Here is a 13931-nt window from a genome sequence, read left to right as displayed (position 1 = left end):
ACAAGGGAGACAATATAATAATCCTCTTCTCTTTTTCACATTTACTTCACAACTCACTTCACAACTTGAGCCAATGCTCTATAAGGTTCAATTGCCAATTATACTTCCACAATTCATTTTACAACTTGAGCCAACACTCTTCAATATCCAAATACCAATATTACTTCCACAAGCTTTGCTCAACAATAGAAATCATTACATAAGGCATGAACAATACAAACAGAGTCACATTAATCATAGTATAAGACTCATGGGCATGCTTGACACCAACGTATAGATATTCGTCACCATGTCTATACGTCGTACTCAATAAATAACACATAGCAAATAGGACACAACTCCTAATCCCTCAATCTAAGGTTAGACCAAACATTTACCTCAAACTTCCACGGCTAACTCAAGCCTGACACCGCTTTTCCTTTAGAATTCGCCTCCAATTTACTTGTATCTAGTACAAATTGATTTAACAACATCAATAAATGCTAAAGAATTCATATCCAATGCTTAATTATAAGTTTTCTATCATTTTCCCCAAAAAGTCAAAAATCGACCCCGGACCCGCTTGGTCAAAATACAAGGTTCGGACCAAAACCCGATCACCCATTCACCCACGAGCCCGAATATATAATTAGTTTCGGAATTCGACCCCAAACTAAGGTCTAAATTCCAATTATTCAAAAAGCCCTAACTCTACCCAAATCCCCAATTTTCTACTCTTAAGAACATGATTTAGGACTAGAAATCTAATGGGTGTTAATGAAAATTGAAGAAAACAAGTCTACGAACACATACCTATGGTTTTGTGATGAAATCCCCCTTCAAAAAACCGCCCAAGTTTGAGTTTCAATGAAAGAGTTATGAAATTTTGGAGAAAACCCATTTTGTTATTGTTTTTAAAAAGACTAGACAGGTATTCTATGCGTTCGCGTGCCTTTGGCCGTGTTCGCATAGGCTTAATCCTCCTGGCTTACGCGTTCGCACAGTGTTATGGCCAACCATTCCCCAGCTCCCCCTTAGGCAACGCGTTCGCGTAGACTTAGACGCGTTCGCGTAGAGCAACATACCCAAAGCTCTGCGTTCGCGTCCCAGTCAGTGCATTCGCATAGTACACAAAATAGGGCCCCCTGAGACTACACTATGCGATCACGGACCTACCTATGCGATCGGATAGCACAAAAACCTGGACACCAGCAAACAACAAAAACACCAGATTTTCTAAGTCCAAAAACACTCCGACGCCTATCCAAAACTCACCCGAGCTCTCGGGGCTCCAAACCAAACATGTACACTACCTCAAAAATATCCTACGAACTTACTCGTGCGATCAAATCGCCAAAATAACATCTAAAACAACGAATTTAGCATAGAAATCTAAGAAAAATCTCAAAACTTTCAAAGTTTCAAACTTTACAAATACGGGTCCGAATCACATCAAACGACTTCCGTTTCTTACCAAATTTTACAGACACAACTCAAACATCATATTGAACCTTTACTAGGATCCGGAACTAAAATACGGGTCTGATACCATAAATTTCAAATATAATCAAATTTTCAACAATTCTTATATTTTCAGTAAAATAATTTCTTTCAAAAATTCATTTCTCGGGCTTGGAACCTCGGAATTCGATTCCGGACATACGCCTAAGTTCCATATTTTCTTACGAACCCTACGGGATCGTCAAATCACAGGTCCGACTCCGTTTACCTAAAATAGTGACCGAAGTCAACTTAAATTTAATTTTAAAGGCCAAATTAGCATTTTCATCACATTTCCACATAAAAGCATTTTGGATATACGCCCGGACCGTGCAAGCAAATCAAGGTGAGGAAAAAGAAGGCTTCTAAGGCCTCGAAACACAGAATTTACTCGTAAATCAAGTGATGACCTTTTGGGTCATCACAGAGTCACTCTCTGTCCTTGTTTTTCGACTGCTTACTATTTATTTAGACAGTGATGTATTAGAAATTTTACAGTATATTCGTGTAGAGCTTTTGACTCAGTCTCACCAGATTTTGTAAGTTATTGTCAGCGTTATTGTTGAGTTCTATTATGATAGCTAGATGTTTTAAATTCGAAGTTTTATTATTATGTCCACTATTTCTCCATGCATATTAGGCTTATTTAGTCTTAGAGATTAGGTGTCATCATGACATCCTCAGGTGAGTAATTGGGTCGTGACAATGGTCACGTTCGAGATACTATTTTAACAAAGCAGACTGATGGATTATAAATATGTTGCATGATTATGCTCACCGAATGCAGTCATTTCCCACCTACTGGATAGTTTTTAATTGGTATTTTGGAACTACTATTGAAGGCCTTTAGCTGATCGAGCGGATGCAAGGAATCACACAAATGAAGGATATACCATCGTATCAATTTTATTGGTTTCATTGCAATTTGATGGTACTTGTTGATAGAAAATATTTTTGATATCTCAAAAAGAAATATTCTAAAACTATATTTAGATTCATTTTCATACCATTATATTAATGAGTCATTATTATAGTAATTATTTTAAATATATTTATAACAGAAAATTAGTTTAATTTTGAATTCACTTGGGACAAAATAAATCTGATTATTGAATGCTCATTAGTGGGTAGAAGTTATACCGGAAAGAATAATTGAGCATTTGACAGCCTTAATGGCTTTGAATTTTAACATTTTTGTATGTTTGAATTTGAACGTTTTGTAAGCTTTGGAAAACCTTTATGGCTTAGACAATTTCTTATCAGATTGTGCATTTCTTTTGCACTATTTATATTTATTTTTTTTACATCTTGAGGACTGTGTAAAAGAAAAAAGTTAAAAACTTTTCTTCCCTTATCTTTTATGTCGGGTTTTCTTCTCATTAATCTTTGTTGTTTCTGCTCTTAGTTATACTAGAAGAGCTTGTTGAATCCTGGGGGATATGCCTAATTTTATTCATTACGGTGTATGCGAAATATCCTTAAGGACAATGTCTTTGGCACGCCTCAAGCTAAATCTTATTCTCCATAATCTAATAATTTTACAACAATCTTAAGGATATTTACACACTATTATTATGGAGAATAATGCTGCTAATGTTGTTGTTGTTGCTACTACACCCGCTGCTCCTACTGTTTCTGTTGTTGTTCTATCGCTAATTACACATGCCAAATCTTTTCCCGTTGTTTCGAAAATTGTGGTTTTTGGTGGAGGTAAATTTAACCGCAAGCAAGCTGTTGTTGACAAAGAAAAAGAAATTGCTACTAGAAGCAACCTTGTGGAGGACAACAACCCTCAGAGAAAATTAAGTAACATGTATGACAAAATAAATGGTTATAAGCCCAAAACCAACAATCAAACCTTCAAGAAAATAGGCAACTCCTTTGTGTATGGCAAACTTGGCCACTGCGTTGCTCAATACCGAAAAAGGGTTGGGAATGACAATCCTACTAAGACTAAAGTAAATTTGACTGAAGCCAAAGTGGATGATATAATTATTGTGGTTGTTTTCCAAGTGAACCTTGTAGCCAATGTGAAAGATTGAGTGATAGATTCTGGTGCCACTAGGCACATATGTGCTAACAAAAAAGACTTTGTGTCTTACACCCAAGTTGAGGAGGGAGAAGAAATTGTCTATCTTGGTGATTCAAGAACTACTCAAGTTCTTGGAAAGACAAAGTTCTTCTCAAATTCACATCTGGCAAAACTTTGGCATTTAATGACGTGTTGCATGTTCCTAGTATCCGAGCCAATTTGGTCTCCGTGGGATTATTAGAAAAAGTAGGGGTGAAGGTTTCTTTTGATATGATAAGGTCGTGTTGACCAAGAATAATAATTTTGTTGGCAAGGGTTATTATAACCATGGATTGTTTGTACTCAATGTTATGAATGAAAATGCTAGTACTTCTGCTTATTTGATTGACTCTTTTAATTTATGGCATGCTAGATTAGGATATGTTAGCTTATCTTATATTAAGAAAATGCATTCCGGAGGTCTGATATTAAATATTAATTTTTCAAATATTGATAAGTGTGAAGTTTGTCAGAAGCTAAACAAACTATGACTAGAGGAGGGAAAAAATATTATGTGACTTTTATAAACGATTTTTCTAGATATACAAAAGTTTATTTGTTAAGAAATAAAGATGAAGCTTTTAATTTATAAATCTTAAGTAGAAAATCAATTAGATAAGAAAATCAAAAAAGTTAGATCTGATAGAGGTGGTAAATTTATTTTGTTGAATGATTATTGTGAGAAAGAAGGCATAATTCACGAGATAACTCCGCCATATTCTCCACAATCAAATGGTGTAGCGGAAAGAAAAATAGGACCTTAAAGGAAATGATGAATAACATGCTTGTTAGTTCTGGTGCCCCGGATAATCTTTGGGGTGAAACCATTTTATCTGCTTGTCATTTACAAAATAGAATTCCCTATAAGAAATGGGTAAAACTCCTTATGAGTTGTGGAAAGGCTATTCCCCTAATTTGAAATATTTGAAAGTGTGGGGGTACCTTGCTAAAGTTATGTTATCCGATCCTAAGAAAAGAAAAATATAGTCTAAAATATCTGATTGTATGTTTATTGGGTATGCTGAAAGTAGTGCAGCATATAGATTTTTAATAGTCAAAGTGACGTGCTTGAACACTATATTATTGTTGAAACAAAAAATGCTGATTTTTTTTGAAAAAATTTTTCCTTTAAAATTTGAGAATATTTCTGATGCTCCTATTATTCCAAGTGATAATATTTCACATGTTCCAATTATTCAAAATGATTTTGAAAGTGGGGACTTAAGAAGATAGGGATATTCTTGCTATTTTGAGTTGTTTGGCTTAGTTGTAGTCATACTCTTAGTCATGATGCTTTATCCACGTATTATATCACTGTTTATGTACCTTCTTTAAATACTATCTCACATATTATTGATGTCCTTATATGTCTGACACAGTTTGAGTTGAGTACTATGAGATGCAAATATTTGAGACTTGAGCGATTGATGACTGAGCTTGGGTCCATAAAGTCGATTTGGTATTGATTATAAGGTGACGCGTATGCCCGACCCCATATTGGGCTAAGTGATAATGATTATGAGATGACACATATGCTAGGCCCCATGTTGGGCTATGTGATATTGATCGTTGACTTAGATCCGATCAGCGTTTGATCAATCACCCTCCCTTCCGAAGTCAGGTTAAACTGCGGGCGCAGGAAAACAGTCACATAGGTGCTTTGGTGAGGGACTTGTGTCACGCACTCGTACAGTGCTGAGTATTATTATTGTTTAGCGTGAGGGTCCCATGGCAAATGTGCCAGGCACTACACACGTTCTGAGATATGACATATTTGATATTTTAAACTACAACATTATTGATTCTAGCATACATACTTGTCATACAGGTACCAGGACGTATCCCTTCTCTTTTGCATATTTGTACTTGTTGTGCTTATTCAATGTGTTGGACTTGGAATCACTGTTAAGTTGATGAAGCCATGTTTAAATGACTTATGTGTGGAAAAAGCCTTAATTGCTTTTTTTTGAAAAGCAAGCCACATTCCTTCTATTTGTGAAAAGGTTGAATATAATAATGCTTGAGCTACTTGTCTTTAGCAATATTATTCTATTACTGTTATAATGGATTATATTCAACCTTCTATTTGTGAAAAGGTTGAATATAATAATGCTTGACCTTTTCACAAATAGAAGGTTGAATATAATCCATTATAACAGTAATAGAATATGAGTATTTGGACCTGCGGAGCTCACCACTACTTTTAGCTTGAGGTTAGGCTTGTTACATATTAAGTACATTGGGTCGATTGTACCCATACTATACTCCAGACTTCCTGTACAGATTCAGGTACTCCAAGAGAGGTGATCGCTAATGGGTTGCACCAGTACCAATTTCTTTTGAAGGTTTCGAGGTAGTTGTTGAATTTGTTCGCAGACCTTGAAGTCCCTTCCTCCTTTTATTTATGCTATTACTGTTCTATCTTTTAGACAGTTGTGTATTTTGGATCATACTATGTATTTACAAATTCTGTAGCGCTCATGTACTCAGTGACATCAGATTGTGGGATAATTTAGTTGTATGAATGCTATTGACTTCTATCATTTATGATTATTCAGCTATTAAGACTATCTTATCCTGTTATTGGGTTTTTTGCTATTATTTTTTTTGCTTGCCTAGCAAGTAGTATTAGGCGCCGTCACAGCTTTGGTGGGGAATTAAGATCATGGCACCTATCTTTATGTAAGTCTGTACTGATCCCAAGAATTTGTAGGTCTTTCGAAATAACTTCCTTATATGTGATTTTAGGTCTATCCCGTCCCCTTTTATCACCTTCACTTACCATAGTTTCATTCTAATTAATTTTTATTTATTTTACTCAATTCTTTTACTATTTCAATATTATATATGCTTGAAAATAATCTTTTACTTATTTATTTGATAAATAAGATTGATTTATTTTATAAGTAAGTTCATAATATAGTTAAAGAAGAAAAAGGTATCATAATATAAAAAAAGTAAAAAGAGATATAAGTTGATAATAGAGAGTAAAATATGTATTTAAAATGTTCAATTAAGATAAAGGAGGGAGAGTGCCTATTTTCAAAGTTGGCGGAGGTATTTGACTTTTGGCAGAATACATACATAGATACTTAAACTTAGTCCGAACTATCAATTTTAATTTGACACTTAAACTTACTTAGTACTAATAAGACAGACGCCTATTCTAGGCAAAAGTGTGTCCCATGAACCCTCGATTTGGTAAACCTCACATGGAAAATATAAATGCAATTGGTGTGTCAAAGTAACGAATCATCATATAACACATCTAATGAAAGAAATTAAAGTCTAAACACATTTAATTAAGAAAAGAAAAAAGAAAAGCAAATAACCCCTTTCTTTTTGTTCTTCTCCAAGTCCTCCTGCACCCCTAACTGCTTGTCCCTTTTGCTCCTCCGACTTTTTTATTTTCTTTATCCCAATCTCTCCCCCCAGTTATGGTTCTGATAGATTTTCAGAAAGATCGAGACTTAGCAGGAAACTCCGCCATTGACGTTCTTTCTGAAAATTACTAACCTAGACCACCAAATATGCTTAACGTATATTATAAACATTTGTTTTCTCTTTGATGTTGTTTGTTCCGCAAGCTCAAACTCGTTCTTCCTCGCTGCTGGAATCCGATAAATCAAGAAGCTTACCAACTTTGGTCTTGTTTTAGATTCCTCATCTGTTTCTCCCCAAAGTTCATGGAAAACATGGCCTGAATCTGGACACACAAAAGTAAAAGAAATCTTTGATGGCAGAGGACATTAGTGAGGGTAGTTTTGTTTTTAGAGCATTTCACTTGAACATGTAATTTATTTGTGTTATCGATATTATTGAAATTTTTTCTGACTTTTGTTTTGTGGATGGTGCAAAATGAAAAAGGTTTTTCAGCTTTTTGTGTTTGGGGTTTTCGCTGGTTTGAAGATGCTGAAATGGTGGCAACGACGATGGTGGGCACTAAGCAGGGAGAGAAATGTGAAATTAAGGGCAAATATGGAAATGCAAATACTTTTTAACTTTTCTAGGTGAGAACAAATTCATTAGCATGTATATTCACACATACTGCCAAATCAAATTAAGGGGTTCTTTAAGTGCATTTTGCCTTAAAATTTAGTGGGTAAATTTAAGTGCATTTTGCCTTATTTTTAAAGCAAAGTTAAAGGAAGAAAATGAGTTAACAATTCAAAAAGGAAAAAGGGAAATTTTTTATTTTGTGTCTCATGACATTAGTTGTCACTAGTTGTATGATGCATCTTTTTTGTCTTACAGTTTTATGGACTCAGATTTTTATGGACCCAAAAATATAAAATTGGGTCTACAAATTTGTGAGATAAAAAGGAACTTCACACACAATAAAATTTCTCGAAAAAAGATACAAAGCAACGGATAATATAGGTGTCGAACCTACGACTTATTACCTAGGAAACATACGCTCTACCTACTGAGATTTAGACGCTTGATGTTACCATTTCCCTTTTTTTCGTTAATACTCCCTCCATTTCAATTTATGTGAATCTATTTGACTGAATACAGAGTTTAAGAAAAAATGAAGACTTTTAGAATTTGTGGTTCTAAACAAATCAAAAAAGGGATCTAGAGTATTTGTGTGATTCTAAATATTTCTCATTAACGATTGACTTGAAAATTTAAGCTAAATTATTTCTAAATTTAAAAAAACGTCATTATTTTTAGAACGAGCCAAAAATGAAATAGCTTAATAGAAGGAGTAATCAATATTGGGTCCTATATGTAGCTCCAAGGACACCGGATAACAAATCATTATTTCCGTGCACACTCGTATTTCCACGTATCATCACATTACTCCCATGGGCCTTTCCGCTCTCAATCACACCCCATTGACATCCCCCTATTTATTTTTCGCCGGCTCCCAAAAAACCACTCTTTTTACCCCTTTAGTCACGAGTCGCCAGCCACTCTCATGTCGGACTCAAAACTGTAGTTAGTACACACTAAAATCTCATACCACTATAAGAAAAATTTCATTCTAGTCACTCTTTTATTTTAACTCCGTTTCGATAAATATATACATTCAATTCAAAACTTGAATACTAGTCTTAAACCATGGCCGCAGCTTTAGAATGCTGGTCGAGCCGAACCAGTACGGATGAAGACATGGTGGAACAAGTCTTAATGAGAACAAATGATAGATCGGAGGCTCAACTGGAAAATGCTTCTTCATCCGGTCCAAGCAGTGCCGGTTCAGATGGAGGTTTTAAAGAGTCTTCAGCTATGCAGAAGCGTTTCCAGAGGTTGAGCCGGAACGTTTCTGAGGCCATTGCTTCACTTAAGAACTCGCTTAGCATTGACTCGGTTCGTGAGTCGACTGGTCCTCCCTCGAACCGGGTCGAAACTTGTCGGAAACATGTTTGGGGTAGTGTTGTACGTAGCTTGACTCAACTTTACCCTGGCAGTCAACTTCCCGAGAAGCTTGTCTCTAACATTCGCAAGCATTACGATTCTTTGCCCCTCAGGTTTAGCTTTTTTTTACGATTTTCCAAAATATTTCAGGAATCAACACTGGATCCGCACTTAAAACGTTGTCTCTATTTATTCTTGATTTGCTTTGAAATTGATTGTTTTTTTGTTTGTTAGCTATGCGCAAGCGGGATTCGAAATGAAGGAGGTGTTTTTACATATTAAATTGATCGAGCAAGCGTCAGTAGAGGACCAACCAGCGATTATGATTGAAGAGGTGTTTGATGATGACGTGGCTGGGGTTATTTTCAAGCTTACATTTGCTTGTAACTGTTCCATTTCGTGGCCTGCAATGTCTGGGGCGCTTGACAGTGCTTCCATTTGTTGTAAAAAGATACAGATCTTCGAAAAGAAAAGTTTTACATTGGGGGTTGTGATGCTTTTGGTTCAATCTGGAGGAGAAAGAATGTTTAGGAGTAGGATTGAAAATGCGATCAAATCAGCTGTTAAGAAGCCGAAATCTACTTCTATGAAGCTACCCTTTGGGCTTTGTGGATGTCAAGAGGAGAACACAAGAAGGAGAGAGTTAGGAGAGATTGAAGAGGATAATGGGCAGGTTAATTACAGAAATGGGTTTGAGAATTTGAGCTCAGAAGTTCAATTGCAAATTCCTTTACCCGATGAAACATTTACTGTGTCAGTTGATGAATGGCAGACAGTGCAATCTTGTGGAGATGAGATTGGAAGGTGGTTGTTGAGCTCGGATAATCTCGAGTTTGCTGATCAGATTGGACCTAATACATTTAGAGGGGCATACAAGGGCAAAAAGGTTGGAATTGAGAAACTAAAGGGATGTGATAAGGGCAATGCCTATGAATTTGAGCTTCGAAAAGATTTGTTGGAGTTGATGACTTGTGGGCACAAGGGTATATTGCAACTTTTTGGTGTTTGCATTGACGAAAATCATGGGTTGTGCGTTGTGACTAAGTTGATGGAAGGTGGATCGGTTCATGACTTATTGCTCAAGAAGAAGAAACTCCAGACTAAAGAGATAATGAGGATTGCCATTGACATAGCTGAGGGAATTAAGTTCATGAATGATCATGGGAGCTGCATATAGAGATCTTAATACACAGAGGATCTTGTTAGACAAACAGGGGAATGCTTGCTTAGGCGATATGGGTATTCTTGCTGCTTGCAATAGTGTTGGTGAAGCCATGGAGTACGAAACAGATGGTTATAGGTGGCTAGCTCCCGAGGTTTGTTCCTTCTTGCATCCTACTTGAGTTCTTTATGTTCCATTCATGTCTGTCCGCTTATTATTGCAAAATTCCAAAGACTTTCTTTTGACTGGTCAAGCATTATTACTTGTAGTAATCTTTAATTTGTCAAACAATTTGAAAAAACATTATTCCTTTAGGTAGAGTGAGCATTTCAGACGACTTTGCAATTGCAGCCAGTTTAATCTAATTGTATTAACTTTTGTCATCGTCAGAAGCAGAAGAATTGTAAGATATATCTCTTGAATCGATTTCTTAGTGATAGTTTCAACTTTCAAGATTCTGTTTTGGTGAATTATCCAGACAATATGGGGCCGTTAATAACAGATATGTTCACTTACTTCCCCTGTACTACACTTGCTAATTTGATAGCATTCTAACAGCGGGGAGGAAAGCAGTTCTCTCTTCCAAACAGTAACTGAAACTTTAGTGGTCTAATACCATGGAGGCTAGATGAGTTTGCTGGTGGTCACATGTTAGTTTTCCCTCCAATGAGCTATGAGCTAAGGTGGTAAAATATTTAACAGGAATGCGGTGGTAGCCCCTACTGAAACGTCTTCTATGCCCAAGGTAGTGTGAGCATAGGTCGGTGATGCCAATTAGCCATAGCTCTTATAGGACTCTACGTGGCTCCACACTTTTTTTTTTTTAGTTTCTCATGTGCAGTGTGGATGAGAAGGTAATGGAAGCAAGACTTTGTTTCACTGAAAACAATGGAGGGCAGAATGGAGATGTCAAAATGACCTGCATATAGTAATGTCCTAAAAGACTTACATGGTGATTGGGGCCTATGTTCAGATTGGCTAGCCCACATCAGAAACTACAGATATAATTTCTAGGTGTTAGAGCTTCAATGAGTGGCCCTGCATGCTGTAACTCATTCCTTAGGGCATCTCTGTCTTAGACAGGGAAACAAACTTTTATGGAGCGTTTTTGATGGGGTAACAAACTTTTTATGGAGCGTTTTCTTTGATAACCAAATTCCTTCTGTGGTTCATACATGTGTACATTCATAGTCTTAAGGATTAAAAAATGCCCCTTTCTTTCTTGGTTCGCTGCAATTGAGTAGATTAACAGTTGCGGAAAGCAGGATACTTGTTGGCTATAACTATTAAGCATAGTGATTATTTCATTGGATAAAGTGTATGTATGAATTGTTATACTAATGAGAACTTCACGATTATTGTTATTTTTGATTAGTGCTCTACTAATGTGAACTTTATGTCACTTATCCTAGCATCATTATTGAGCATGCGCAATATGATATCATAAATGTTTTTGCTTTATGACTTTATAACTAAAGAGGGTGCTGCATGATTAGGTTTCCTTGCAGCATTTCTAAGTTGATTTATCTCCATGGAGCCTACTTAAAAGCAAATTAGAAATGGAGGATGTTGACTATCCTGCTATAGTTTAATCATCATAGATCTTTCATCCCATGCGATATGCTATCAACTTTGTATCAATGAGAAAAGAAGTAATGCCGCTGACCATTTATCCTTCTTTTTCTATTTTTTATTTTAACAGATCATCGCAGGTGATCCAGAAAGTGTTACAGAGACATGGATGAGTAATGTGTATAGTTTTGGAATGATCATATGGGAAATGGTGACTGGTGAGGTAGCATATTCTGCTTACTCACCAGTACAGGCTGCGGTTGGAATTGCTGCTTGTGGGCTTAGACCTGAAATTCCAAAGGATTGCCCCCAAATCCTGACATCTCTTATGATAAAGTGTTGGAACAATTGCCCTTCAAAACGTCCTCAGTTCTCTGAAATTCTGTCAACATTGATCCGATCCGGCAGTAGTAGCGGTAAGAATCTTAGGTAATAAAATTATTATCCCATAGTTCTGATGCAAATGAGTTTAATAGAGGCGATAAAATAGAGAAGATGCCCAAAATCCCAGATGTACATCTGTGAAATCAACTTTTGTTTAGTGCAATCCAAATTAAAGCCTTCTCCTTTTTTGGGATGTTTTTCCAGCTTATATGAAATATTTTGTGGTTAACACATTGTGTACCCTCCTAGTATGCTCATTCTTAGGGACTGAGCCTTCTGGTAATGTATGCATTATGATTAAAAAACTAGGGAAAGCAGAAAAAGACAAATAGGAGAAAAAAGATTGAGGCATGACGGAACAACATGGAGTAATTTGAAGGGCTTTTGTGTTCAGCTGTTCTTTTATGTTTTTATGGTGGCTAGCAGAGGGTCCCAATTAGGGTCCTTTGGTTTTTGGTTTCTCACCAGGTAAGTGGAATATACGACATGAACCATTCCTGTATATAGGTAAAGTTGTACATATCAATTCAATGTTCCAACTTTTGAAAGCAATTTCAAATGGATTTAAATGCAAGATGTTGACTCCTGAATCCATTACTGTTCTGTTCTTTCTGGCTGTATTGTTACAGTTTAGAACTTTCTAACTCTTACGCTAAGTACCACATGGTTATAGACAAATTTGTTTGCTAATTCTTTCCTTGTTAATCAATAGGAGTTGTTCTGCCAATGACGAGATAATGAGTCATGAGAAATTACGACAATCAGCTGTAATTTTACATTAAGTGGTGAGATCTCGTGGTTCGTATGTCCACTTTTTCTTTAGGGGATCTTTTTGTTGATAAAAAATGAATATATATTTCAATATTGAATGGAGATTTTGGGATCAAATTGATTCGCTTATCTATAAAATACATTATAAATTCAACCGTACCATTTTACGGGTAAATACTGACCCCTTCAAATCTCAAAGCTCGAAGCATTAGGTATTTCATAAAAAATGAATGTAACGACACGCTATGAATACCAAAATTCTCTGTAATGGATTATGTATTTAACACTGAGGAATATTCTTCATTGAATGTTATGGGGTGACAAACATTTGTTTGTCCTTGTTAGCAATATTCCTTTTGGGGTTTGCCCGGTGCCAACCGAAGCTGCTGTCCCCGGTCTTGGTTCTCCCTTGCCTCTTTTTTCGTCTGTCTCTAGTTCCACATGTCGCTCTATTATTCAAGTATTTAATATAAACCGATTTTATTCTATACAGATAGTCCTCTTGCTTTCCGGTAGCACATCTTTGTGTCATTGGGAAGTTGGTGAAGATTCCTTTCTTGGCAGGAAATTTTCTGATCCCTTCTGAACAGTTTCTGACACTTGATTAGGCGCACGTCTCTCCGCATTTAATATTCCGAACACGCGTCAGTCCACGATTTAGCAATATTTTTGCCAGTTCTCGAGGTAATCATGGCTACGGTTTTAGCCGCCTTTTTTTTCTTTACTTATATGCCTTATTCTTCTTCTTTTACACTTTACAGTTCTTCAAACTCTCTCAACTTCTTTGCATTCAACTCTTTCTTGCTTTCACTCTTCTTTAATCTTGTTCTTCAAAGAACTCTCATTACCTTTTGCTAACCATGGCTTTCTCTTCCAAAAACTCAAGTTCTCCTAAAAAACAAAGAAAATAGCGATGATGCTGCCCCTCCTAAGGTGAGCACCATCATTCTCAGAAGACTCAATACAGCTAAGGACTTCAGAGAGAAGTTTTTTTCTACAAGTTCTTGTACATGGGCTGTTAGTGTGTACCCTTCTTCCATTTGCCCTTCTAGCACTCCTGCAGTGGAGCGAGTACCTTTCCTAAGAAGGTCTTTATGAACGTTTATATGTACCCATTCACTTTGGGTG

General features: G+C 36.3%; 1 pseudogene; it reads left to right on the top strand.

The window, feature by feature from the left end:
- The first annotated feature begins 8343 nt into the window (after positions 1-8343).
- On the top strand, positions 8344-12920 carry LOC107796139 (uncharacterized; annotated as a pseudogene).
- The last annotated feature ends 1011 nt before the right edge of the window (positions 12921-13931 follow it).

The sequence above is a fragment of the Nicotiana tabacum genome, chromosome 10 (genome assembly GCF_000715075.1).
Source record: "Nicotiana tabacum cultivar K326 chromosome 10, ASM71507v2, whole genome shotgun sequence".
NCBI lineage: Eukaryota > Viridiplantae > Streptophyta > Magnoliopsida > Solanales > Solanaceae > Nicotiana > Nicotiana tabacum.
This window is presented reverse-complemented; position numbering and strand designations above follow the sequence as displayed.